Source organism: Equus przewalskii, chromosome 18 (genome assembly GCF_037783145.1).
Source record: "Equus przewalskii isolate Varuska chromosome 18, EquPr2, whole genome shotgun sequence".
Classification (NCBI taxonomy): Eukaryota; Metazoa; Chordata; class Mammalia; order Perissodactyla; family Equidae; genus Equus; species Equus przewalskii.
The window spans coordinates 57,218,904-57,246,442 of record NC_091848.1 but is presented as its reverse complement, the minus strand read 5'-3'; the positions used below and the strand labels follow the sequence as shown (position 1 = coordinate 57,246,442).

The 27,539-nt window shown below is 42.0% G+C and overlaps 1 protein-coding gene across 2 annotated transcripts in view; it reads left to right on the top strand.

Annotated features, from left to right (window-relative positions):
* Window positions 1-27,539, top strand: part of COL8A1 (collagen type VIII alpha 1 chain) — a 138,173-nt gene that overhangs the window by 58,885 nt on the left and 51,749 nt on the right. The window lies entirely within an intron of this gene.

Below are 27,539 nucleotides of genomic sequence, written 5' to 3'. Positions count from 1 at the left end.
AAGAAGGGCTGAGCCAGGCAATTTTGAACATGATCCCATGACCAGAGTGATAGTCCAAGGCAAGGTACCTAGGAGGCAGCTTCGGACAGCCAGAAGGTGCTAGACGTCCAGGAGTTTGGGAAAGAAGATATGAAAAGGTGGGAGAGTTGCCCAGCAGAATGCAGGAGGGTGCCACCTTTCAGATTTGAGAGGCTGGACGCTAGACTCAGGCAATAGATGACAGCTATGTCTGTGCCCTTCTCCTCTGGCCTACATGGGGTTCTGCTCCGGCGCCGCCCAACAAGCTAATGTTAGAGTCATTTGATTCCCAAACCTGGTTTCCCGCTAGAATCCCAAGAGAGTTCTGACATACTGACTCACTGCGAGTTTGTTTATTCATTTAGCAAATTTATGAAGCCTCTGTTATGAATTAAGTGGGCCTCGGAGGACCAGCGTGGAGCCCAACCTCAGCCGTTTCCATAGGTGATCCGTATTCTGAATTCCTGACCGCTGATTTGCGCCATTGGGAACTCTTCCCCGTGGCAAGTAGAGGGTTCCTAGTGTTCTTTCTCTATGAGGATTTGCATGCTGCCCCCTCCTTAATTTAAGGACAACATGAAAGCCCAGAAGAAGGGACTCCACACCATTTGATTTTATTTATTCCTCTCTCTTCCTTTGTACTTGAATTACTCCCGTGCTGGAAAAGCTCATGCAACTTCATTTCTATAAAGGTCCTGAGAGAGACCGATCACAGGAGTGGCTGAGAAACTGTCATATGACGCAGATCAGCAGTCTGCACGTACAGGACATGGTTTATATTTCAAAAATTGGAAGAAGTCAAAAGCTCACTCTTTTTTGAGAAGCAAAAAGAGGCAGAATAAACTCCTGCCCCTAGGTGTGATCCTTTGGGCAGCATAATTAACAAAGTAAAAAATGAATAATTATTTATTTATTCAGTTCACTCACTTTTAACATCTTCCCCCCCAGAACAAATATCGTGCTAAATAATTAGTTATACCTGTTTTAAAGTATCGATATATTTTTTCTCAGCATGTTATATTTTTGTATCTCTTTCTATACTATGTTTTCATAAACATTTAAGGCGCTTTAGGAGAAAGTCCAAATTGTATGGTCCTTAATCATAACTACAGTGACCTGGGTGACTGGTGGATAAATTACTGCTGGGCCAGGAGGAACGTGGAGCCTGTGCACACACTTCAGAGTCTTTTCCTCCACACACCCACCCGCCCGAGTCCACAGGGGTCTGGGCTTGCACTTGCCCTCCTCAGTGCTGGAGAGACGATGACCATGTGCACCCTTGACAGTCAGGAAGGATGCTAATCTCCAGGTCGGGTCTTCCAGCTTCCTAACATAATCTTCTTTGAAAGAGCGGGGTAAATTTTCTCCATGAAAATGAGCTTTGTTTCCAGAGTGCTTTTTGCTTTTCTTTTTTTTCCTTACCTAGAACCCAGCTAAGGAGAGTTGGAAGTTCATTTTCTAAAACACAAGCTGCTCAAGACCTGAGATGGTCATTCTCCCAAAGAAAAATTGCCGGAGCCCAATAGAATTCCAGCTTAGAATTCCAGGGTTAGAACTCAAAAACTCTGAACACACTTTCAGACTGAAGGCCTTGGGTTCTTACCAAGCGCCCTTTATGTTTGATCACAGTCAACAGCTCTGACTCCTTGGCTGGTTAGGACTGAGCAGTCTGGAGTTTGTCAGCGGCCTTCTCTATAAACACAGTTACATCAATTCAGTCACCTGAAAGTGCATATTTTCACGTCATTTCTAAATAATTAATTCAAACTTGACCTTTACATCTTTGCAATGGTAGATTTAGTAACTACTTAAGAAAGGTATATAGACTTTGCTGTTCATGAGCAATATTGGGTTTTCTTGGAATCACTGCAAGAGGGACATTCTCATAAAAAGCATCAAGGAAGAGAGGGAAATTCTGGTAAGGGAGCTGCCAGGATCCACACCAGTCTCGTTGAATGTTCAATGCCTTGGATTGAGTGTATTTTAAAAGTTTAACTTTCCTTATTCCAAAAGGATTTGAGTCAGCTTATAATCATGCAGACAACGCAGTAAAATAAAACAGATTAAAAATAAGTGATGAAGATGAGTCACAGAGGGACTAAGTAGGAAAGTGAAATGGAGTATAGAGAAGGGGGAAATCAGAGCATGCATCACGACATCCCATACAGTTGCGTGTACACGCGAGAGGCAGGCCACAGGTAGGGTGGAATCTTTCTAGCAGGCCATGTGAAAAGGGAAAGATGATCAGTTGTAAAAACTCACACACACAAATTACCCCACTGCTCACACCATTGCTGACACTGAGGGGTGGACTGTGCTGGTCTGAGGGGGAGGGTTACAATGCTGCAGTCAGGCAGAATAACCAGGCCCTCGAGCCCCGAGATGGCACCCGGTGTTCGTGCAATTTCCCATCCAACTGGAGAGCACCTTCCTCTTTATATCAATGGGAATCCAGGGAGCTTCAGAACCTCAGCAAGCTGAGCGTCTTCCTGCTGCTCCGGCCTGTGCTGACCCACCGTCCCCAGGGACGCCCCGCAAAACTCTCTCCCTGGCCAGCTGGCAAGCGTGTTCAGGAGGTGGTCACTGGGATGTCCCTTGCTTCTGTTTTATTTTGTCCCTGATGCATTGAGGGGAGCATAGGAAAGTCAGAGGATCTACATGGTTGGGCCCAGGGCCTGCCTAACTTGGGGCATTACCCCAGAAAGAAAACTCAAGAAAGTGCCATCAAAGAAGAAAAACGTAAAGTAAATAAAAACACGTAAATAATAGCATTAAACTAGAAGCCTGCCGTCTACACTCCCGTACATATGTGTAATGAAATAATAGTCTGCGTTTAGTAAGCACTTGCCGTGCACAGATACTGCTCTAGGAGCTTCACAGTTCGTCCACTCAATCCTCCCAACAACCCTGTGAGGCAGACATGGTTGCACGTTTTACAGATGTAGAAACCGAGGCGCGGAGAGGTGGCCAGTCTCCCCGGAGCATATAGTAAGTAAGTGGCACAGTGAAGATGTGACCACAAGGGTCTCCCTGCAGAGCTGCCCTCCCAGCTGAGCCAGACCGGCCACCTCACCTCCCTCGCCCGGTTACCACGTGGTCCTGAAACTCCCATTTCAGATTTCTTTTCTCCTTGCGTTAGCCTGATGCCCCTCTGTTTAAAAAAAAAAAAAAAAAAAGAATGTTGAGGGGAAACGCCGAGTGTTATTTGTGCTGCCCCTACATCATCCCAACCTTCTTCTCAAAGACGTGGCTGTTGGAGATAGGTGATGATAGGTGATGGGCGCGTGAGGAAGCCCTGGGCAGGTTCTGTCCTAGAACTGGAAAGGAAGAGACGCCAGGGGCCTCAGGACAGTCTGTGGTCAGGGACATAGTCCCAGAGGAGTGGCGGCCACAGCTCCTCATTTCTCCCTCCTCCTCGGGTCTCCTTTCCTCTTTGTCTCTCATCCAAAGTTCAGAGACTCGCTTCTCTCCCTTGGCCCATCGACCAGCCTTGCCAGAAAATCACCAGTTTGAATTATTCTGATGATAAAACCTTCCTCCTGAAGCTAGAGCCCGCTTCCTCCGCCCTTCTTTGATGTCTGCAGAATTTTTCTTTTTTGGAATAACCGTACTGGCGAGCACACCGAACTCCTTCCACATACTTGAGATTTTACAGTGGCGTTTTTGGAACTCCGCTGTGTTTTACATGTCAGTCGATCTATGCTGGAGAGAGCCCCGCAAAGACCTGTTGACACCTCACGGCAGAATTTCACAAAATGTTCTAGGAAGAGATAATTTTCTAATTATACTACTGAATTCTGCTTATGGAGGCATTTTCCAACCCTGCATTTCCAGTGGTGGGACTGGTCTGAGGGTGAAATTAGACCCGGGTGCATACTTTCTCTCCCTGTCTCCCTTTCCAATTCTTTCTCTTTGGTGTTAGGAAGTATTGCCTGGAAAACTAGGCCTTGCTTTCCAACCTCTCACCTGAGAGCACAGCCCTAAAGAAACGGTATTTTGGGGCCCGCCTGGTGGCGCAGCGGTTAAGTTCACACTTTCCGCTTCTGGGGGCGGGGGGGTGGCCCGTGGTTCGCCGGTTGGGATCCTGGGTGCGGACATGGCACCTCTTGGCAAGCCATGCTGTGGTAGGCGTCCCACGTATAAAGTAGAGGAAGATGGGCATGGATGTTAGCTCAGGGCCAGTCTTCCTCGGCAAAAAGAGGAGGATTGGCAGCAGTTAGCTCAGGGCTAATCTTCCTCAAAAAAAAAAGAAAAGAAAAAGAAATGGTGTTTTCCTCAGACTCAAGCCTGGAAGCTATGGCACTGGGGCTGCCCCGGAGGAAGGGAGCCCATCATTCAGTGTCCCTTTGCCCCACCTCTAGCACATTCCTTTTGGCTCTTGTCTGTGTGGACGGCTGTTCCTCCCACAGCCAATTAGGAAAGCAACTCCTCATCAGGTAGATCTTGGTTGAGCTTCAACTCTCAAGGCAGCCTTTCCTGATCCACTAGCCAGTGTTCTCAAAGTGTGGCCTGTGCACCACCTCATCAGAATGATGAGGTCCCGGAAAACTGAATTGTAACAAACTCCCAGGAGATTCACATGCACGTGGAAGTTTGAGAACCTCTGCTCTATACTGAGTTAAATCTCCTGCTCTGCCCCCAGAGCCCCTGTGGTCCCCTCATCGTCCTGGTAATTGAGTTATTTAGCATCTCTCCTCTACACAAGACTGTCAGGACAGGGACTTTGCTGAGTTTTCAGACCTTGGCACTTTCTGGCTTGTAGTAAGTGCTCAATAAATATTTATTGAACTGAAAGGAAGCAAATCAATTTTTCAGAACTTTTTTTTAAAGGAATCTTCAATTTCAAGAGTTAATCTACAGTAGTCCTCCATTATCCGTGGGGGAGATGTTCCAAGACCCCCAGGGGATGCCCAAAACCGTGGATAGGACTGAGCCCTAGATACACCATGTTTATCCTGTACATACACACCTATGATAGAGTGTAATTGATAAATTAGGCACAGTAAGAGACTAACAACAATAGCTAATAATAAAATAGAACAATTATAACAATATATGGTAATAAAGGTTACCATAGCTCTTAGCAACCTCAGCATATGATTTTTTTTTCTTATTAAGTGGAGAACTTTCACCTTTTCACTTAAAGGAAGCGCCTTACAGCTCCTCTTTGGCACATCCGAATTGCCAGCATCACTACTCTTGTGCTTTGGGGACATTATGACGTACAACAAGGGTGACTTGAACACAAGCACTGCGATACCGCGACAGTAGATCTGATAACTGAGAGGCTGATAAGTGACAACCAGGCGGGTGGCGTCTACAGCATGGACCCTCAGGACAAAGGGACGAGTTGCATCCCGGGAGGGATAGAGCGGGACAGCACAAGATTTCATCACACTGCTCAGAATGGTGCACAATTTAAAACTTATGGATTGTTTGTTTCTGGAATTTTCCATTTAATATTTGCAGAACACAGTTCACTGTGGGTAACTGAAACCAAGGAAAGTGAAACTGTGGATATGGAGGGACTATGGTAATTCCATTTTTAACAGAAAGTGATAAAGCAATTAAAACAAGTTTATATGAAGAGTTTAGTCAAAAACCAGAAGGCACAGAATTCTCGTGTCTTTCCGTGTTGAATCTGACTCACGTCCATTCTGTCTGACCTGGGTGGTCCCCATCAATGTTCTGAATAGCAGCAGAGGCACTGTCAGTGATGAAAAATTAATTTTTGACCAGAAGATGAGCCTTCTGTTGTAATATTTTTAAAAAGATTTTCAAGAACAAGGCTTAAAACACGAAGAATTTTTATGTCAAAATTCAGTTAGAGAGAGACGGTCGTCCATGAGGAAGTTCCTTTTCATCAAACACCCGCCTCCCTTCTCATGTGTGAGGAGAGCCTGGCTATTTAACTCCCTAAAAAGGCTATCCCCCATGGGACTGGCCCCGTGGCCCAGTGGTTAAGTTCTTGCGCTCCACTGTGGCAGCCCAGGGTTTCACTGGTTCGGATCCTGGGCGCGGACACGGCACCGCTCATCAAGCCATGCTGAGGCGGTGTCCCATATGCCACAACTAGAAGGACCCACAACTGAAAATACACAACTATGTACCGGGGGGCTTTTGGGACAAAAAGGAAAAGTAAAATCTTTTTTTAAAAAAAAAAAAAGGTTATGTCCCAGAAACAAAATTCTGGGTGATATGTTAAACTGCAAAAAGACGACCTAGGAATCCCAGAGCGCAGCCGTGTCATCTGTGGAACTGGGACGGTTCCCAGACTCCGACTGGGCTGCTCCCCAGCTGCTCTCCTGATCCTGCCCGAAAGGGAAGAGGCGTCCAGGGCAGGCGCGGCCCACGGCACACAGAACAGACCAGCTCTGTTGGCTCCGAGGATTCTCCAAGCACCCACGGGAGGACTAATTCAGAGAAATAATAAAATTATGACTATTTTAAGGAATGCCAGTTATGTCTGAATAAAAGGGACTTTGTTAAACTAAGTTTCCAGTGCCCCATAAACAAAGTTCCAAAATCACTGAATGAACTGAAGCTGAGGAAATGAGAGCACAAGGAAGAGGTTTCCACTGATCTCCTAGGAGTCCAACCCGCTTGTCGGCTGCTGTCAGGAGGACCCGTCAGTCTGCTACCAGGCACAGGCATTGTTGTGGTTATCACCCCTATTCTGTAGGTGAGACAGTCGAGTGAGAGACCTTAGGTAACTAACCCAGAGCCGCACAGAGGGAAAGTGGTGAAGTTAACATCCTGCCTATGTGAGTCCAGCCCCATGCTGCCTGCACTGTGAAGAATCTGGAAACTTCTGCCGTTAAGTCATAATTTCTTGATGAACTAGGCGAATGTGAGGTAGAAAAAAAGGTTACATTTTCTTGTGTCATTTCTGGCCCCACCCCAGCGCCTTACCTGGAGGAGATGGAATTCTCCGTTTTGGAGCTCCACCTGGGTACCAAGAGACCAATCTGACCTCAAACCAGAAATGGTGGAGGGAGGGTCCTGAGAAAGGCGGCTGCCCTGGACAGTTTATTATGACAATTCCAAGCCTCTTTTCTAGACCGTTTTTTTTTTTTCCAATTGCAAATCTTTGCAGTGTTCGGGCACTGCTTTTTCACTTCATTGTCCCCCATGTGAAATCTTGACCTCATCTGGCTTAGGAGTCAGGAGGCAATTTGAAAGCCTTCTGACTCTGAGAAACAATAACACCAACAAAGGGAAAGCACGGAAAAAAATCGTGATAGTTGTTCGATAGTTATGTAAAGATGGAATTGAATTAGAGTCTGAACACGCAGGGAAAGTGAGTCACTCTGATAGAAACAAATGGAATCATTACCGTGTGATTAATTGTGTTGTTTTCAGCCTCCTGAAAAACCCTTTCTCTTCTCAAAACCCTTTCCCCCTTTTCTTTCTATTTTTTCAAAACTCCTGGGAATTCTTTGCACATCTGCAAAACCGATGTTGGTTCCAGGTTCGTATCCTGGTGTTGAACCAATCTGGCGTCCAGTCTCCGGAGAGGAAGCCAGTTCTCAGACAAACAGAATGAGGTGACCTAATACCTGGGGGGGGGGCCCTGACCCATCAATGGTGAAGTGTCCAGGCCTGTCTTGTCCTCAGACCACTGACAAACAGAACCACGTCAGAGCTTAGAGGCAACTGATGGGGTCATGGAAAAACAGGTGAATTTTACTTTCAGAGTAGAGAGAGAGGATGTGGGATAGAGAGAGTTATAAGATTAAGCTAAGTCGTATGGTTCTTTTATAACAGAATTTTTTTAGGAAAAAAATGAACAAAGCAGGGATAATATTTTCTACCTATCTATGCCGCTAATGATGATTTATGTCTCCAAACTGAGGCTGGTTGAAAAAAAAATCATTTTGATGTTATCAATAAATAGAAGCGATGTTCTCAGTTTTTTACTTTTCTTTCCACCAAAAACATTCTTGAGCCTGTCAGGTTTTCGTGGACCTCTATTACATTCGGGTAAACTTGGAAGTGAACAAAACAGAAAATCTGTACTCTTTGGAAAGGAGCAAAATTATACTTGGGAATGAGGGATTTTAAAAGGTGAGGAGAGAACATACTCAGGGCCTTTTGGGGCAGAAACCAAAATCAGTCTTATTATCCCCACCAAGAGCCATGAAGAAAAACCGAGCAACTTGTGACTATTCAGGTGGTACTTTTTTGAGGCAAAAGGTTCCAAACAGTCCCTGGAAGCACTGCCTCTCCAAGAAGATGGGGTTTTTCTGAATTGAGGGTAAAGACATAAGCCACATAGGGAGACTGTTTCCGTTTATGACACTGATCTGTTTACAATGGAGGGAAACCCCGTTTGACGAGGTGGACTGGCTGAGCCAATGGCAAGAGTCATTTCAGTTTGCCCTGAAGCCTTTCCTCCATCCACCTCCCAGCCTGCCGGACATCTGGGCCCGTGACTTATAATCCTGAAGTGAAAACCCAGCAGCTGAAGGTGCCCAGAGGACCTGCTTTCCCTTGGCACGTGAAACACAGCACTGCCTTTTGCTCAATGTCTGCAGAGATGACGTAAGGGAAAAGGCCTAAAGATTTTCCAGAAACAAGGTGGATTACAAAGAGCATCAGAACCGACTGTTTTTGGAAGGATTACCTAGCCTAAGGAAGACCTCACAGAACTGGGAATCTGGCATGCGACTGTCCCAAGGGAAGAGGAACTCCCTGGCCTGATGTGCCCAGGTGGTTCCTGGTTTTGGCACTGGAGGTCCAGCATCTCTGGAAACTCCTCAGTGCAGGCCAACTGGGACAGTTGGTCACCCAAAAGGAGACTTTGGAGGCCTTTGTGGCTCAAATGTTGAAAAAGAAAAGTCCCAGCAAAACTCAGAACAACTTGTCCAAACTGAGAGAGGGAGGAAATAGAAATAAAAACTCTGGTAGCAGCAGCTAACGTTCATAGCGTCCCTTTCTGTTGCCCGACCTCTGCTGTGTGCTCTGCAAACATTGCTTCAGTTAATCCTGATTACAGCTGTGAGAGTTACTTCTTATTATTGTCCCCATTTCGTAGATAAGGAAACTGAGGAACAGAGAAATTCAGGTAACTTGCCCAAGTTCCCACAAACAGCAAGGAGAGAGCCAGAATGAGCAGTATCGTGAAGTATGTTGACCTTAACCAAGAGTCATGCCTTCCACCTTCCACCACTCAAAGTTGTCATGGCTCATATGCAGCCTGTCTAAGCTTTAAGATGGAATTAGAACAGGATGTATTTCTTCTTTTTTTGCTATCCCAGGATCTTGCTCAATGCCACATGCTCCCTCAAGAAACAGACTACGGAAGTGAGAGACCAGCAAAGCTAATGCTTGCTAAATGGCAGTTGGTTTAGCACCTCCTAAAACAGAATCCACAGCTTCTATGGAATACAGCTGGAAGGGTGCTTGAACCGTGCATCCGTTGAGCCCCTCAGTGCCTTCTCTCTACAGCATTCTTCACTCGTTGATCCTAGGCACTGGGCAATCTCTTGTGAGCTAAGCAGCCTGCCAGACAGCTGCCCCAGAGCCTGATTAATCCCTCTCTCGGGGAGCGGTGGTATTGTTTGAATAAAGTTGCCACTGTAATTGCTTGGCTTACCGTTTAAGAGTATTACAGGCTCTGGGAGTGGATTTGTGAAGAAAATACAATTAAAAGAAATGTTAACAGTGTTCTATTGAAATACACAGTGTGTAGTTGCGCAGGAGGAGACAACTTGCCCCAGACTGGCCACTGGAGGATTTATCTTAGGAGATAAGTTGTTTCACTTCATCTGGTTTCCTGGGTAAAATCAGCATGCCAGGATCTGGCGTCTCTGATGAGAAGGGTGGAGAAAAAGGCAGTCTGGGTGCATCTCCGGGTTAACACTTAAAACGGCAAGTGGAGAACACAACCAACCAGAAATCTAACCATCGATGCAGGTGGATAACAAATTCAGACATTCACATTTTAAATGGTAGCTCCTGACATATCTCTCACTGGACGTGTCTACAGACATGTCTTTGTGACTCGTGGGCCAGAGACCACCCCCACACAATTGTGGCTGTAATGAAAGCAGCTCCATCTTTTTTTGTATCCACACCATCTGTTTTCAACTTAGCACTCCGCTGGACTTCCTAACACTTGACCCACCTCAAAGTCATGACATTCTCTTTCCCCCAAGGGCCCCCTCCACTATGAAAGTAGGACCAGCTGGCTAGAAGGAAGCAGTTTCTAAAGCCAGTCCCATAAAGTCTCCAGATTTTCAAGGAAACAAATGACTCATGGAGCTCTTGATGTAGGTATCCAGTGCTTTCCAAAATTTCAACAGATGTAATGATGGAATGGAATCTGTCTGAGGAGCTGACCTTTGTCCTGGGGCTTTTACAACTTAAATAGACTTCTGCATCCTACCGGCCACCGGTGACAGCTCCCTTTATGTTCATTGGCAATAGTCCTAGGGTTCTGTTTCCATCTGTCTATCCATCATTCATCTCTCCATCCATCTATCCATTCATTCATTCAACACATGTTTGAGGCATCATTTTAAGTTCTGGGAGTAAAATAAAGAACAAGACAGGCAAAGTTCCTTCTCTAAAGGAGCTCGTAGTCTAATGGAGAGACAGACGATAAGCAAGAAAACAAATATTTTCAGATGACAACAAGTGCTATAAAGAATAAATAGGGGATGATGTCGGGGAGAAGGAGCCACTTTACAAAGGGAAGTTTCCTCTAAGGAAATAACATTTGGGCTCAGACGTGAATCATTTAAAATTTTTAAATAAGAATACTCCAGGCCAAAGGAGCTGTAAGCACAAAGTCCTTGGGGACAGCAATAAGCTTGTGAGTTACAGGAACAGCAAGATCATTGTTGTAGAGGAAGATGAGCACAGTTGAGTCAAGTGTAAGGTGGAGGTGGAGGCTAAAATAGGGCTTTTCAGGCTAAGGGGATTTTGTGTTTTATTCCAGGTACATCAAAAAGCCATTAGAAGGTGTGGGGGTAGAGGAGTGACATTATCAGATTTATAATTTTACTGAATCCATATGGCTGCTGGGTGGAGAATGGGATGTTAGATGGGGTGGAAGTACAAGAATGGTCACAGGGAGAGCATGTAAGAGACTGTCACTATAAACAAACAAGACATGATGGTGGCTCAGACTAGTAGTAGAGACAGTGAGAGGTAAATATATTAGTGATATATTTTAAAGAAAGAGCTGACTGGTCTTACGATGGTTATATTAGATGTGGGAAATGAGGGAAAGAGGAGAATCGAGAATGACTCTGAGTACTTGGCTCATGCCTTTGGGGAGGTGGTAGTACCTTTCCTGAGACTGGCTGGATAATCCCAATCCAGGCAGGTAGAATAAGACCTAGGAACTGTTATCCACTTCACTCCATGTTTTCTTAAGATGCAAGAGGCTATTTATGCTTTCAGCTCGTGGCGTCTTCCCAATGCAGCTCTTTTTTTGCATGGATCTCAGAGCAAGCAAAAATTTGTTAGGGCCAGAGCTAAACTGTGAGCAAAGAGGAAATAATTCTCCTCAGGATCTGAGAAAATGAAAGAATAAACAAAGGCACACATTCTGATTTTTCAGTCCTCCTTTGCTCCTTGCAAGGAGCAACTTGACTGAGTTGTTAGTAGGTGGGAATGCTAAAAGTGGGGTTAGGGTGGGGACCTGAAATGTTGACCCTCTAGACCAATCCGCAAAGACTAATGGACTCCTGGAGATGGCTTCTCTGAACAGTCCTTTCTATATCCATGTTTCATGGAGTCTAGGAGAGAGAATTAAAATGCATTCACTCTGGGCACTTCTCACATTGCCTTTGTTAAAATAAGTACACTTTACACTAGTATGACCCCTTTCATATAAAGGTGGAAGAATTTGCAATCAGCAAACTGCTTTCTGTGTGATACCCTTTTGAATCTAATTAAACCCTGATGTGCCACATCTCAGTTGACCGTACTCTGGCATCCTTAGGTTGGTAATTATAGAGCCAGAAGTAACCTAGTATAGAGGAGGGTCGTAATTCTCTTAGTAGACTGGTTATCTACAACTGGTTGGTGCAGGAACATATGCAAAAGACTTCTCTGAGCATGCTAATTCTCACATTGCCTGGGAAGCACCCTGTTTATCTGAATTCCTTCAGCCTGTGAAAGGTCGTTCATCAGAGCAGTGTCTTGAATAAGCACCCAAGGAGTTGCATTGGAAAAAATTGCTTCTGAGACAAACATTCCATCAAAATGATTAGAACCAAAATGCAAATTCATTGACTCCCTGAAGATGATGCATAGATACGTTTAATAATACTGACAGTGGAATTTTTATATGCATGCTCTAAAATGTGCCACAGAAAGAAAACTTATTAAATAAGAATTTCAACCAGCACGCCTTGTCAACAATGCTAGAAAAAATAGACACCAAGACAGAAATGCAGCAGCTGGTCTTGTGTTGCAGCAGATGACCCACACCCCTTGCTCTTAGTGGTACAAGTCACAATTGCAGTCAAGCCTCAGCATTTCTTTGCATGACATTTGAACTTAGGAAAAAAAGTATTTGCTCGGTGCTGAATGTTTGACCTGAAAGCTTGCTGTTTGCTCCTTTTTTGTCTCAATCCTCATGACTACAAATGCTATTATTAGTCATAAGATTGTTCAGTCCCTTTTAAATTCCAGCCATGGTATTTGACTCTCTGGCCTAAACATAATAGAGAATTGAAAATCCTAATGATTTCTAAGGAGCCTAATGCTTCCATGGAACTTTCCAGTGTGCTTCAAATTTTCCCAGCTCCATATGGAACTAGGACCTGTGTTAATTTTAGCAATGTAGGCCCCTGAATCCTTCACTGAGCAAGGAAGTTTTTGTGTGGACAGCCCTGGAACTGAATCTCAGCATTGCTGCTGATGCGTTAGGTGACTTTGAGAAAGTCATAGAACCTCTGAGTTTTGCATGATAAATAGAAGATAATGTTTACATGAAGGGTTATTATATAAATGATATTACATGTAAAATTCCTGGCACAAAATAAGCATTCAGTAAATAGCATGTATCTTTCCTTATCATCATTATCAACAACATCACTCCATTTACGTAAAGGTAGGAACTGACTGAACACTGTTTTCCATTTCAGCTTATGCCCAGCAAAGCTTATTTTAGCCTTAAAATCTTTGATCTTATGATTTGACTTTCCATGGCCCCACAGAGACGTGACACATCCAACATACCACTTAGAACAATCCATTTAAGAGAAATTCAGGCTGTTGGTTGAGTTTGGTCTGAAAATCCATCCTAGTTCATCCATCATAAAAGATCACATGGGTGCAAAATGCAAAAGGAATCAAAGTCACAAATCTTAGAGCTCAAAGTGTCATTGAAAATAAATCAAGAGGTTCAACTCCTATTATTTACAGATGTGAAAACTGAGGCCCAACTAAGATAAGTAACCTTCACAAGGTCATATAACCTAGTGATGTGCTAGCATCAGAAGAGGACCAAATCCCAGTTAGGTTTATCATTTAAAATCTCTGCTGCTCTAGTCATGGTTCTTATACTTTCTAACTAATGGTGACCCTCCAGAGAGCTTGACTTGCCCAGTGTTACAAACCAGTAATAAATTTGGGGCTGGATCATTTGTTGTGGATGGAATTGCCCAACGCAGATGCTCTCTAAGGGCTCATCTAGCTCTAGGTATTTTATTATTGTTCTGCCTGTTATTCAAGGATTCCCTTCACTACATGGAAGCATAATGTTCATCCATCTCCAAAATGTTTCTTCTCTTATAGCCAGACCAGTGTCTTTACAGTCCCACAGACATTTATTCCATTGCCAAATCTTTCCCCATACCCACCACAACCTCCCCTCTCCTCTCTATTTATTCAAGTCCTATTCACTCTGCAAGACCCAGTTTCCCATCTCTTCTGGGATATCTTCCCTCACTCCTCTGCCCTGATGAATCTCCCTTTCTTCTGAAATCCTACAGTCCCCAAGGCTGGTCCAGACAACTGAGAAAGAACACAGTTATCTACTGGGTATAATGTCTTGTCATTGTTTCTCATGTACATCTGATCATCTCAATCAGATGGATGGCCCCTTGAAGACAAGTACCATGACTTGGGCTTATTTAGCTGCAGTCCAGCAGAACACTGTGATGGATGGGCCCCCAGTGGGTATGCAATTAATACTCAGTTCAGTGAGCAGGGAGGCAGAGAGGAGAACAAACATTTTCTTGTTTCTTTAACCATTCTTGATTAACTTCTGAGAATCCACAAAAACTAATACAAAAACTTAAAACTGGCAAGTTTGATTGAGGTTTTGAACTAATTAGAACTAATTAGGGAGGGCAGGGAAGGACAGCCAATAGGCTGCTGCTAATCCCATCCTACAATCCTTTGAAATGTAGAGAAAATCCACTTGAGCCTGGCCAGGTGACTGACAGCTGTTTCTAAATGAGGTTTCTACCGCAGCATCGATTTCTGGCAATATGTCTTATCTTTGGAAGTGAAACATTTTTTCCGGGGTAAGAAAAACTTCATTGACTCCATGTGGTAAAAGATGAATAATATGGAATTCTATGAGCCAATATTAGTAAAAAAAATCAATTGCATACTTGTACCAGAATGCCACATCTTCATTAAATAAGCATTAAGCAGCATTCCACATCTTAGGACAAGATTTCTTATTCCAGCTTCTTTTTATTTAGCATGCATTATTGTGTGCCTCATGACAATAATAATGATTATAATAATAAGAGAATGTTAAGTATTAACTAAATATAATAACAAGTTAAGAGCCCAGGTTCAAGAGTCCAACAGTCCTGGTTGGAATTCTGGGTCTGAAACTTGGTAGCTGTGGGCAAGTCAGCTCACATTTCTGTGCCTTGCTCTCCTCACCTATTAAGTAGAAATAATAATAGTCCTAACTCAGAGATTGTTGTAAGAGATTTGTATCCTCAAATTTCTGGAGGGAATGACATCAGGGCTGAGATGTGAAGGACCTGTTAACTTGTAACAAATTAGAAGTAACAGCACATGACAAATCCAGAAGGTGAGTGTGCTCCCTTCCTTTAACTGTGTGTGGATGCAGGAGCCAGGAGAGGGGAGAAAGGAAGCTGCAGAGTCAACAGGGCTCTGAGTGCACTACCAGGGACACGGACTCCATCCTAATGGCAATGGGGCCATTTGAACAGGCTTTAGGATGGTCACTGGTGGTTTCCTCCATCTAACTGGCTTCTCAGAGTTCTGACATTTGCTTTGAGTTAGATTAACTTTGGATTCCTTTGCGCATTTGCACATCTGTGGGTCCACATGGCTAGAATTATAATCATTTATGGTTTTCAGATCCAGGCCTGTCTTTGACCATCTTTATGACAATGGTCTCTAAGACAAAGCTATCTTGAATCTTATGGACCCAAAGCCTGTGGGTAGACAGTTCTTATCTAGAGTTGATCCATTTGGATCTCTTACTTTTGTCATAGAACTTCTCACTTGGCTGCCTCCCCAATACCATATTATGATTCATCCAGTCGATCTCTCTCTGCTAAGATTATAGCAAAAGAGGCAAGTTACTATTTTGTGTATGGCTGAGCCAGCCTCAGAATAAATATATCTTATATTATTTTCTAATATGAAATGACAAGTGGAGAATTTTCAGGGAAAGAGATAAGTGGCAAGATGTAGAAGGAAAAAGCTCTAGTAACCTATAGACCTTCTATTTAACATGTTCTTAATACCAATTTTACTGTACATGTATGCTGTATTACTCTGGATGGCTTCCTAGATGCCCAGCTGACCTGAATTTCCCCTTCTCAGAACTCAAGGTGATAACATTACGTAAGGATAATAATGATATATAGATCTTCAGCAGGGGATTATATTCACTGAAAAGCAGTCTTTCATAAAAATGTATCATGTAAATTGCATAAATACCTGAAAGAATCTAAATTAGAACAGTCTTCTCCAACACTCTGAGCCATGTGTGAATTGGTTTCCCACTGCGGAATGAGCTGCTTAGTGGTTAGGATATCAGGAAAATGAAAGAACAGGCCATGTGTTCAAAAGCTGGAAGCTAGAACTGGACTATGAGCTAAGAAAAGGCAATCTTTGTTTTGGGAATTAAAACTGGGGACAAATCATTTGTCAAGACCTGAGAAGGATGTTGAGGAGTTTCTGAGAACCAAAACAAATGGAGAAAGAGCCTCATAATGATTCTCTTTGGCCCACTTTTTTCCCTCGCTGCTTTGTTGGTGAATTCAGTGTGGTGGGAGGGATAAGCAGAGGAAAAGAGACAGGCGGCCAAGGACAGGAGAGAAGGAGAGGTGAACCAGAAGAAAAGGAAGGGAGGAAGAGATGAAAGGAGTGGCAGAGAGCATTCTTGAAGCCATTCAGAATTTAGGGAGTAGCACTCCAGATGGGGCAGTGCAAGATGCTACCCGCTTGCTCACCACCAACTCCAACTCCAACTCCAAGCCAGGAGGCACACCTACTGGTTGAAAAGTGCAGATGTTCCTCAGGGACATGTAGTGGGAGCTCTGTGGTGCAAGACAGGACAAAACACGAAAGACACCTTAGAAATGTCAGCTGATTGCTAAGCAGACCTGCCAGCCCACCAGTCAGTCCAGAACACTTGCTTTGTGTTCAGTTGGTACAAAAGCCACGTCTGCAGGCAGGATGGACAGGACTGAGAGAGAAGGAAAGAGGGGCGTGGGGGTGCCCACAGAAGGGCGAAAGAAGTGGCTTAAAACTCAGGTAGGTTTATTGTTTGGGGCGGAAAATAAATTGCTGATAACCTTGTAATAACAGAAGAAGAGTGGCTCTGCTTACACAGTGTCCATCCCATTCGGATACCTGAAGTGTGTTTAGATTCAGACTGCCCGAGTTTAATTAACCGTTAGGTTTGATGAAGAACATTTTTCAAGTCAAGCAGAAAATGACTTAAAAGTAAGGTGTGTCTTCAAGAGAAGAGACAAGGGATGGCCACACTGATGAACGAAAAGGCAAAATCCCTGAGAATGTTTTAGCAGACACTGGGTTTCTGTAAGTGAGGGAGGTGATGTGGCTTGCCCTGATGTTCCTTTGATGCTTAATTCAAAGTTCAGCAAAAGTTTAAAAGGAAATGAAGTGAAAATTGATCACAAGATATAATCACTGGAGAAAGAGATCCGCCCCCAAAATATTTCTGCCATGGACTTTTTTCGATGCCCTACTTTTGAGAATTCTTTCAATAATATAAATATTTTTTAAATTCCATACTACTTAAGTGTTCGAAATAAAGGATTATCTTTTAAAGGAAACTGTGTCATCATATTCTCAAAATGCTCATTTGTTTTGAGGAATGTTCTTTTTTTTCCTAGTAATTTTATTGAGATCATAATGGTTTATAACATTTTGTAATTTCAGGTATACATTATTATTTATCAATTTCTGAATACACCTCATCGTGCTCACCCCTAGTAGTCTAATTTTTATCCATCACCATACATATGTGCCCCTTTATCCATTTCACTCATCCCCCGCCCCCCAATCTCCTTCCCCTCTGGTAACCACTAATCTGTTCTCTTTATCCATGTATTTGTTATCTTCCACCTGTGAGTGAAATCATGCAGTATTGTCTTTCTCTGTCTGGCTTATTTCACTTAACATCACACCCCTCAAGGTCCATCTATGTTATTGCAAATGGGAGAATTTTGTCTTTTTTATGGCTGAGTAGTATTCCATTGTGTGTGTGTGTGTATATATATATATATACCACATCTTCTTTATCCATTCATCTATAGAAGGACATTTGGGTTTCTTCCACAGCTGGCTATTGTGAATAATCCTGCAATGAACATAGGGGTGCGTAAATCTCTTTAGATCATTGATTTCAAGTTCTTTGGGTAAATACCCAGTAGTAGGATAGCTGGATCGTATGATATTTCTATTTTAATTTTTTGAGAAATCTCCATACTGGCTCCACCATCCTTTGTGTGTCCAGGAGAGAAGCCTGAGGGGTTTGTTTAACAGCTGTGCTTAGAGGAGTGGATATTGGGGGTAGTACTCTCCTCTCTAATGAGGAAAGAAGAGGAAATGAATTTAAATTACAACCAAAGGAATTTAAGTTCAGTGGAAAGATCTTATTGGCAGTGAAGGTTTTATAAACCCTGGAAAAGATTCCTGGGGAGGTTTTCAAATTCTCTATCTGAATATATTTAAAAGAAGAGAGATGCCTATCAGCCCGTGGTGGTTGAGATAGAGACCTGCCTGGAATTCGCTTTCAGCTGAATTCTGTAGGCCCACATTAATTCCTGACAATGTTCGAGATGTCAAAGACAGTAAATGCTAGACAATGGCAAGACATGTTGCCCCTTAAAAAAAAATAAATAAAACTCGCCCAAAGTAATCATTTCCTTGGAAAATCAATTGGCATATGCTAGTTGGTTATAAGTGGAATGTACAATCATAATACATTCTGGTTTTTATTTTCTTTTTAGCCTGGTTTACAGTGGAAAGAAGGCTTGTGAAATCTCTCTGGCAGTCTATGCCCTGCTTAATACTTTTTTATTTTCCTTCTTTAGGCTGCTTTCAACTGAATCTCTTACAGGAACCTAGACCCAAGTAGCAATCCATGTGCCCTCAGAGTAAACACCTGTGAAGAAAAAAATCTCTCCCCCTACTCCAAAAGAAACTTCTTTCCCTCCTAATTGAAAGAAGCAGGATGATTCCACCATTACCATCCCTGTCCTTCCTTACCCTTACACAGACTCTAGCAAGTTCTCTGCAACTAGCAGAATTTTCTCTTATTTCCAGCGTACAACAGCACTTGCACTCCCAGTTCATACCAAAATTCTCTAATTTGTTGTACTTCTCTGTTTATACAGCTGTGCCTCTCTTTGCCCCATTGTGTTCACCACCTCTGTTGTCTGGTTTTTATTGTGAACTCCTGGAGGAAAGGAATGGAGTCTCTAATTTGCTATGTACAACATGGTGCGTGCACACACAGGTGGGCACCACGTGACTGTGCTTGACGGTGATGGTTCCTGGCATGACTAGATGCTCAAAAAAGAAAAAAAAAACAATGCCATGAATTAATCAAAGCTGGAGAGAGAGGACTTAGTTTGTAGAGTCTGTGTCATCCCATGGTCCTTCTATATGCAGCACACCAAAGCCACAATGAATGTCAGGGATCATCAGGAATTGAGCAGTGATGACAAGGGTCCAATCAACAACTGGAAAATCTAGTAAATCAGGGCTTGAAATGCACAGAAAACAAGACTGCATTTATTCACGAGCTTGCCCTCCCTGATGACCCTCTTTTCTCTTTTGTATAAACCCAGTCTTCCTGGAGTTCTCAGCTCAGAGCATCATCTGTCAGTGCCCATTGCCAAAGGAGGTTGTTGTCTTTCAGACTCTCCACGGAAGACTGTCAAGTTCACAGTATCGTGGCTTTCTTATTTCTTTATGTTTACAGCCCAGAAGGAACAAAAGTTATTTTCACCAGAGTTAATGTTTCTTCCTTCCCACCAATCCCCACACAACCCTCCTCCAACCTTCATTTACGCTAGTCTTCCTCACTCACCCAAGTAGACAGAGATGAGTCAATCCACATTTCTTAGTTGGGTTAAAAATTTGCAATGCCTGTTTGGTGTAACTTTGAAGACTCTTAGGGACAAAGGGCAAAATGATTGATGAAAACCTTTCCCTCAGGGAAAGCACAGGAAATGACATTTCATTTAATTCAACAAGTATTTTCAAACACCAATTGTGAGCCACTCACTGTGTGCCGGGGAGAGAGAGGGGAACAAAACATGGACTCTATCTTCAAAATGTGTGTGATGAGTTAAAGTTTCATTAAACAATCTTAAATATAAGAAGATTGATTTATTGTAGTATCATGGTGAGGGTTAAGTGATATAATATATATGTAAAATATACTTAGCACAGAGCCTGCCACATAAGATATCCTCAATAAGTAATAGCTATTACTATTACTACTGAGTAATGGCGTAATTTAGAGCAATGGTTTTTTGAGAGGGCTCTCTCTGGAAACCAAATTTGACTGGGATTATGGACAATATAGTTTGATTGTTGTGGGGGTGAGAGAACTTCACATTCAAGTCCAAAAGAAACCATCATCTAGAACGTTGAAATCAATTTCTCCCCACCAAAAATGGAGCTCAGCCATATCCTGATATCCCAAAAGAGTCTGGTTCTCATCCTGCTCTTCCAGTCAAGGTTCTGGACTGTTTCAGAGCCTCAATTATATCCCAAACACAAACGACACATTTTTTTCTCCTTCCTGCTTCCTCCTACCATGGTCTGGATCATAGTTATTCCATAAGGCAAGTGACTACAAAGATACACTTGAAGTTTTTCACATTTATTTCAAAGGTCCATAAAATGATTATTTCAGGGCATGGTTTTAATTAGTTTTCTGTTACTTAATCAGTATCATCAGTCTTAAACAAGAATAAATCATCTTTTAACGGGAGGTAAAACTAAGTCAAATTTTACTCACCTAAGGCATGTTTTTTAAACTTGCCCAAAACAAATTGCTTCACAGGTTATGTTAGATGAGGTATGTTTAATTAATCAACTACTCAATTAACTAATTGTATAGATGAATATATGAACGAATCATAATGCAGATGACAAGATGACTGAAGCAAGGATGTCATGATGTAGTTAACCCAAAGAAAGGAATCCACTCACTTTGTACTTTTTGATTCAATTTAAGCATTGCTCTATAATGCCAAATATTTGGATGACTGGAAAATCTGGATACTAGATTTTCCTTGATTATTTACCTTATAGAGATATAGTCTTAGTCTTTTTACTGAACTGTGTTATTTAGATGACCTCTGACCATTCCTTGAATCACCATTATATTCTCAATAGTTTATCCTGTCTGAAGATTCATCCAGTGGTTTCATTTGAAAAGGGCTATAGTTTCTCAGCAAGGATGAGGAACTTCTAGGAAACATTTGATATATTTCTGTCTATTGCAAAAGTATCAGAAGGATGCACCTGGAATGAAAATCTCATAGACTCTTTCCTGTTAAATATCTCCTCTTGAGTTGTATGATGAGACCTAACTTTAGTTCCAACCAGTGAAGCTTCTGCTCTCCAGTTCTCTGAACTGAAGTCACTATTACTCAAATTCATCCACATCTTGAAGTGTTAATTTCTCAGTTCCAATTTCCTTATGCCAAACTAATAGAATCCAAAGATTTTAAATGTACTTCAAATATTTAGATCTTTTCAGTCCTTTCTTCTACTGGATCATTTAGACTTGGCTTCCTTGAACTATATGACCATTATGTGGGTTTTATAAATAAAGGAAAATGAACGTCTCTCTAACTGTAATGCCCTTAAAAGAAAGCCAGGGACCCTAAAGTCCAGAACTTCAATGGTGGCTTAGTATAGTCTTACCAGATTTTTTCCCTCTCTTCTAATTTATCAGGTTTTATTTGTTAATTCAGAATTGATCCCATTTCAACAGAAATGGAATTCACAGTCCTAGTTTTATCTGAGACAGTACAACCTTAACTTTTTAAAAACTCAGCTAAAGGATTAAGGAGTTCCTTTGGATGGGTGGAGGGAAATGGGCCCCCCCACACACACACACACAGCCCCCTCCACCTTTGCAAACAGTATTGATAAAACCAAATCAGATCTTTGACTCCACGGCATGATGAGAATGGCTTCCAGGAATCTAAAGGTGCCTCACCCAGTTGTCTTTTTCTAAGCCCTGATATTTCTAAACAACGCAAATGCAGAGTTCCTATGGAAATCTTGTGCCTAATTTAATAGCATTGTAATAAGTAACATTTGTCATGCTTCAGACAACTGCCATGAATCAGTAAAGTAGAATACAGGGTCCTGTGACACACTCGACACTCACCCCTGGGATCACGTCAGCAGGATGAGAAGGCAGGCCATTGACTTAGCTGATTCCTGCTTTGCCAATCTCCTTTGACACTGTGGGGGAGAATAGAATCTGCCTTCGCTGCCTTTACTCATTTGCTGCACAGTGGTAAGGATTAAATGAGACTGTACAGATAACACAATTAGCAAGGAGGCTGGCCCGAAGGACATGTTTAATAAATGTGTATTTCCTTTCCCTTCAAGAATCATAAAAATGTGGTCAGCCTGTTTTGTGGAGGAAATTCAAAACTGGTGGGAATAGGCTTTGTTGAAACACATAGCAAAACTTGTGGCCGAATGTCTGAATGTTATATAATTTCTGATATGGTATGGCATATCTATAAATAGCAATTCAGACTTTTCGCATGGATTCTATAGAAATAGATCTCATTACTGTAGAATCTTGGGATCATTTCTGGCCATTGAAGCCCAACCACTGAGTTCCTGCAGTCCCAGAGCAGATGACGCCAAGAGGAACAGGCTTAACTCCCATCCACCCCATGGGGCAATTAAGGCATGTCCTCATTAGAGGCTTGTATTAAACCAGCCTCAAAAAATGAAACCCTGTTTTCAACGCTTTCAGTGCTGAAAGGGGAGTCTACTAAGATTTGTTACTTATCTAGTGAATAAGTCGCATGCTCAGCAGCAATAATAATATTCGTGGGAGGTGCACAGTTCTTCATTTCAAAGCAAGGAGCCCGCTGAGTGGTGGTGTATTTTAAAGTATCTGGTTTGACGAGGGCTCTCATCACACTCCTGAAATAATTTTATGCTGTTGTGAGGCAGCTTGGGGGTGTTTCCTTTTTCAAAATTGAGGCAATGTACTTGACTCTAATCAGAACCACGAAAGCTTTAAAAAATGCCCATATAATTTACAATTTCTGGCTTTTTTTAAATGATGTCAAGCTGTTTCTTTTGCATCGCAAAGTTCTGTGTTTCAGAAGTACAAAAAGTATTTGCAAGCCACCCAGCAAATATTTGTGGAACACCTGCCATGTGCCAGGCCTGGTTCTGCTTGCAAACAATGCTCCAGTAAACAAAACAAGCAAGTTTCCTGCTCTCAAGGAAGAGGGGAGGAGAGAAGAAGGGTTGGTGTTAATGCAGAATGCAAATGAACAAAATGTATGATGAAGTCAGGAAGATATAGCTGCTACTGTGCAAGGAAAGAGAATTAGATTAGAGATACATGAAAATGAGTGGTTGACTTTAGACTGAATGGTCAAGAATAACCTCTGTGAGGAAGAGATATTCCAGTTGAGATGCAAGTGGTGAAGGGCCTAGCTATGCAGGGTTCTGGAGGAAGAGCATTCCAGTGCACCAACAGCAGCGGCCTGAGAGTGGAGCCCAGCACGATGTTTTTCTCCATAAGGAGAAGTCCAGTGTGGCCAGAGAATAAAGGCAAGGAGGAGAGGGGTCAAGATCGGGATGGAGGCAAGGTAGGAATCAGATGGGGCGTAGAAGCCAGAGAGAAGCTGAGGTCTGTTCTCAATGCTCTGGGGAGCTGTTGGGTGCAAGGGGAGGGATGTTGAGCAGGAGAATGGCATGATCTGATTTACTTTTCCAGAAGTCCCCCATCTGCTGTATGGAGGGTGGAGCAGAGTAGATATATTTTTAATGCAATTGGAACCATTGAAGAGTTGTAAGCAAGAAAATGGATGTGTTTATTTTTTATTTTGTTTTTTAAGATCTCTCTGACTATGGTGTAGAGACGGGACTATGGTGGACTAGGGTATATAGAGCGAGCCAGAGAGGAAGAGCTTTTAGTGAAGTTGAAATGTGGTGTGAACTTGGATATGGTGCTCAGCTCCTGTCCTTAGATCGTAAGAAAAGAGACAACCCCTATTGAGGAACGATTATGCTTATTTTTCTACCCATCATTTCACTTACTTATCACTACACCCAATGGAATAGGTACTTCATCCCAATTTCCTTATGTGAAAACTGAAATTCAGAGAGGTCAGTCAAATTTCCAAATAAATATCCTGCAAAAGCAAACGGCGAATCCAGGAGTCAAAGCCTGGTCTATGTGACGAAAAGCCCCAGTTTTCTCTACTCTACTATGGTGTTCCCCGGTCAGAATTAAAAAGTAAAACATCTTTAAATTTTTATTCTAAATAATAAAATAATATTATGTAATATAAAGTACATATTTAACTGTATCGAGTGACATTTAGCTTGTTTCTGTATTTTTGCTCCTATAAATAGAACTGTGATAAATATTTTCTATATTATTTTACCTCATTTCTGATTACTTCCTTACCTGAATGCTTACGTACCTATTAGTGTCAAAGAATAGGATATTTTTTAAACTCTGAATATGGAATATCAATTTATTTTCCAGAAAGTTTGTGCCATTTATACTCCCACTTAATCCAAACCAATGTGATTCTTTTTTTCTTTGACAATTTGATAGCCAAAATTTTAATTCTACTGTTTAATTCATGTTTCCTTTACTTACTAATGAGGTTGGACTTTTTTTTTTTTACGTGTTTTTTAGGCTTTTTATTTTTCTTTTGTAAATTTTATGTTTATTTAATTGCCCATTTTCCTATATGGTGTTAGTATTTTTTTTCTTGGTGATTCGTAAGAGCTCTTTATATAGGAAGAACATTACTACTGTCTTTGTCAGTTTTTGCAAATAACTTCCCAGAGTGTCCTTTGCATTCAATTTTTTAATTTTTGTTGTAAAAATATCATCCATTCAAGAGGGTATGCTCCAGTTATCTGTTATCAGTTATCTGTGGCTGCATAACAGGCCACATCAAAAATTAGTAGCTGAAAGCAACATTTTATTTTACCTCACAATGTTATGGGTCTTGGCTGGGGGCTTTTTCTGCTCTCATGGCTCACTCGCCTGGCAGACTGGCTCACCTGAGGGGCCCCAAATGGCTTCACTCACAGTTAGTGCCCTGGCAGGGACAGAAGGAAGGCTGAGCTCTGGAGCATTGCCAGCTGGAGCCCCCATGTGTGCCTGATCCCACATGTGGCCCCAGGGTAGCCAGACTTCTTACTTGGAGGATCAGGACTGCAAAAGACAGTATTCCCGCAACAAGGCAGCAGCCTCGTGGCCTTTCCTGACCCAGCCTCAGAAGTTCCAGGGTCCTTCACTGGTCAAAGCTGTCCTAAGCCCTCCCAGACTCCATGGGAGGGAGCACAGAGGAGGACCAAAGAATCTGTGGCTATGTTTTCAAATCTCCATAGGGTATAAAATTTTTTAAAGAATAAAGCAAACTCCCTTCACCTTTTAATTTTGTTCATATTTTTTTATATGCAATGGTTTTTGAGTGTTTATATAAATTTATCTCCTTTTTTTCTTGTGATTTCTTCCGTTGCTTTGTAATTCATTTTTAAAATTATTTTCAGAATGTCTATCCACAAAGTCAAGGACATTATCTTTGGAGAAATGACTTTATGGTCTTTAGATACATTAAGTCTATGTATTATGGTTGCATTCATTTAATTTAATTCTTAATCCTTTTCATACTGAAATTTCCATCAGTGACGCATTTGGAAATTCATCTAAAAGTGCAGATGGAGCCATACGTTTAATTATGTAGTTGCTGCGTAGAGGAAAAAATAGAAGTCCAACTAAATAGTTCTTGCTTAGTACCTTCCCACGTTTCTGGCTCCTTTTTCCAAAATGAACTGAAATACAATGAGCTACATTTGGCCTATGTAACTCATAGTTCCCTTCAGGTCTTGCAATGGTGCTTGAGTATTGACTAATTTGATTGAGTTCATAAATGGTGATTGTAGCACTCTTTCTTACAGTGTTGTGAATGTCAAAATGAAGACGAGTGTCATTACATAATAGCAACAAAAAAGTCTGTGATTAGTAATTATTTTAAAAGACGTTATTCTGGCTCATAGAGAGGAAAGAACCCTCTTTAAACATACATTGCAAACGTTTCAATAAATGCTAAGTGATGATACTCATCTCATGTTCTAAAATGGCAATTAAGATCTTTTCAGTTATTTTCTCTGCTTCTAATATTGCTTTTCAAAAACTGGTTTTGTCGGCCAGCCCCTGGCCTAGCGGTTAAGTTCGGCGTGTTCCACGTTGACAGCCCAGGTTCAGCTCCGTGTGGACCTACACCTCCCATAGGCAGCCGTGTTGTGGTAGTGATCCATGTATGAAACAGAGAAAGATGGGCACAGATGTTAGCTCAGGGACAGTCTTCCTCAGCAAAAAGTGGAGGATTGGCAACAGATGTTAGCTCAGGGTGAATCTTCTTCAGCATGAATAAAAAAAACTAGTCTTGTCATCTAACTGGGTATGGTCCATGAAAGCTGTGCTAAGAGAAGTACATGGAATAAGATGTGTGACACACACTCAGTAGTGATCTTCAGTGTTTCTATTTATCCTGTGTATCTTTCTCCTGTTTTATTTTTACCATATCCAGAAACAAGTGAATTTTGAGAGAAGACACTGGAAAAAAATCTTATTATCTAATGTAGTTCGTCACCATGTGGACAAGAGCCATCTATTTTTTTTCAACGTTTTATCGCCAACACTAAGCATTGTGCCTTGCACATGGAGTGCTCAGTGAAGGCTTATTAGCGAATGATTTGGGCAGAAGCTCGGAAGTATTTATCAGCCTGTTCCTACTCTCCAGTCTGAATCTGGAGAGATTCCTTGCCATGGAGGCAGCTGTGTTCATGGCAATCTCCTTCCCATCTGTCCCTATTACCTGCCCATCATTCCACACGAGCAACGTACTGGAAAGTCAAGCCCTTGAGTCCATTTACCGTCATTGAACTTTATTACTAGAGATAATTCGAGATCCCACAGCTTTCCGGAGACAAACGTTCTCAGATCACCTATGGCTAACCCAAACTTTATTTATGTCTGAATATCCGCAAGTTGAGCCAAAGTTCAGAACGCTGCTGTCTGCACCCTCCAGGCCGAAGCTCGCTCGCTGTGAGGGCTCCGTGGGGAAGGCCGCGCGTCAGGGCCTGGGCCTGACGTCTTGGGGACTCTCATGTTTTATAGACGTGCGGCAGCTAGACATTCAAGCACTTCTTCATTTCATGTTGAATACTGAATACAGCTAAAGTAGAACTATACTTTCCAAAACAGGAGCCACTAGCCACAAGTGGATATTTAAGTTCAAATTAAGTAAAATTAGACAAAACTAAAAATTCAGTTCCTCAATCATACTAGCCACATTTCAGGTGCTCAGTAGCCATATGTGGCTTGTGGCTATCGTAGTGAGCAGTCAGAGAAGATTTCCACTATTACAAAAAGTTTTAATGAAAAGAATTGTTCTGGAATATATCATTATATCACATTGCAGAAATTCTAAATTGGATACCCAATTTTGCACTTATTTCCTAATCAATCAATCCTGGCTTTCAAATCTTTTTATTTATCTAAATGTCTGAAGTTGTTGCTATTCAAATCCTTTTTGAACAACAAATGTAGATGATAAATAAATCTGTGAAATATAGCAAAACAAAATAGGGAGTATCTGTTTTCCAAAACACAGAGTTAAATTTCTGAAATCCTGTTTAAGTGGAGAGAAGTCCCATATGATTTGTCAAAAGTCTAAATTACAGATGATTTACAACATGTACTCAACTAATTAAATTACACGGAGAGCTCAAGCAAAACCTAAACGTGTTGCCAAGTTATAGCTCTATCA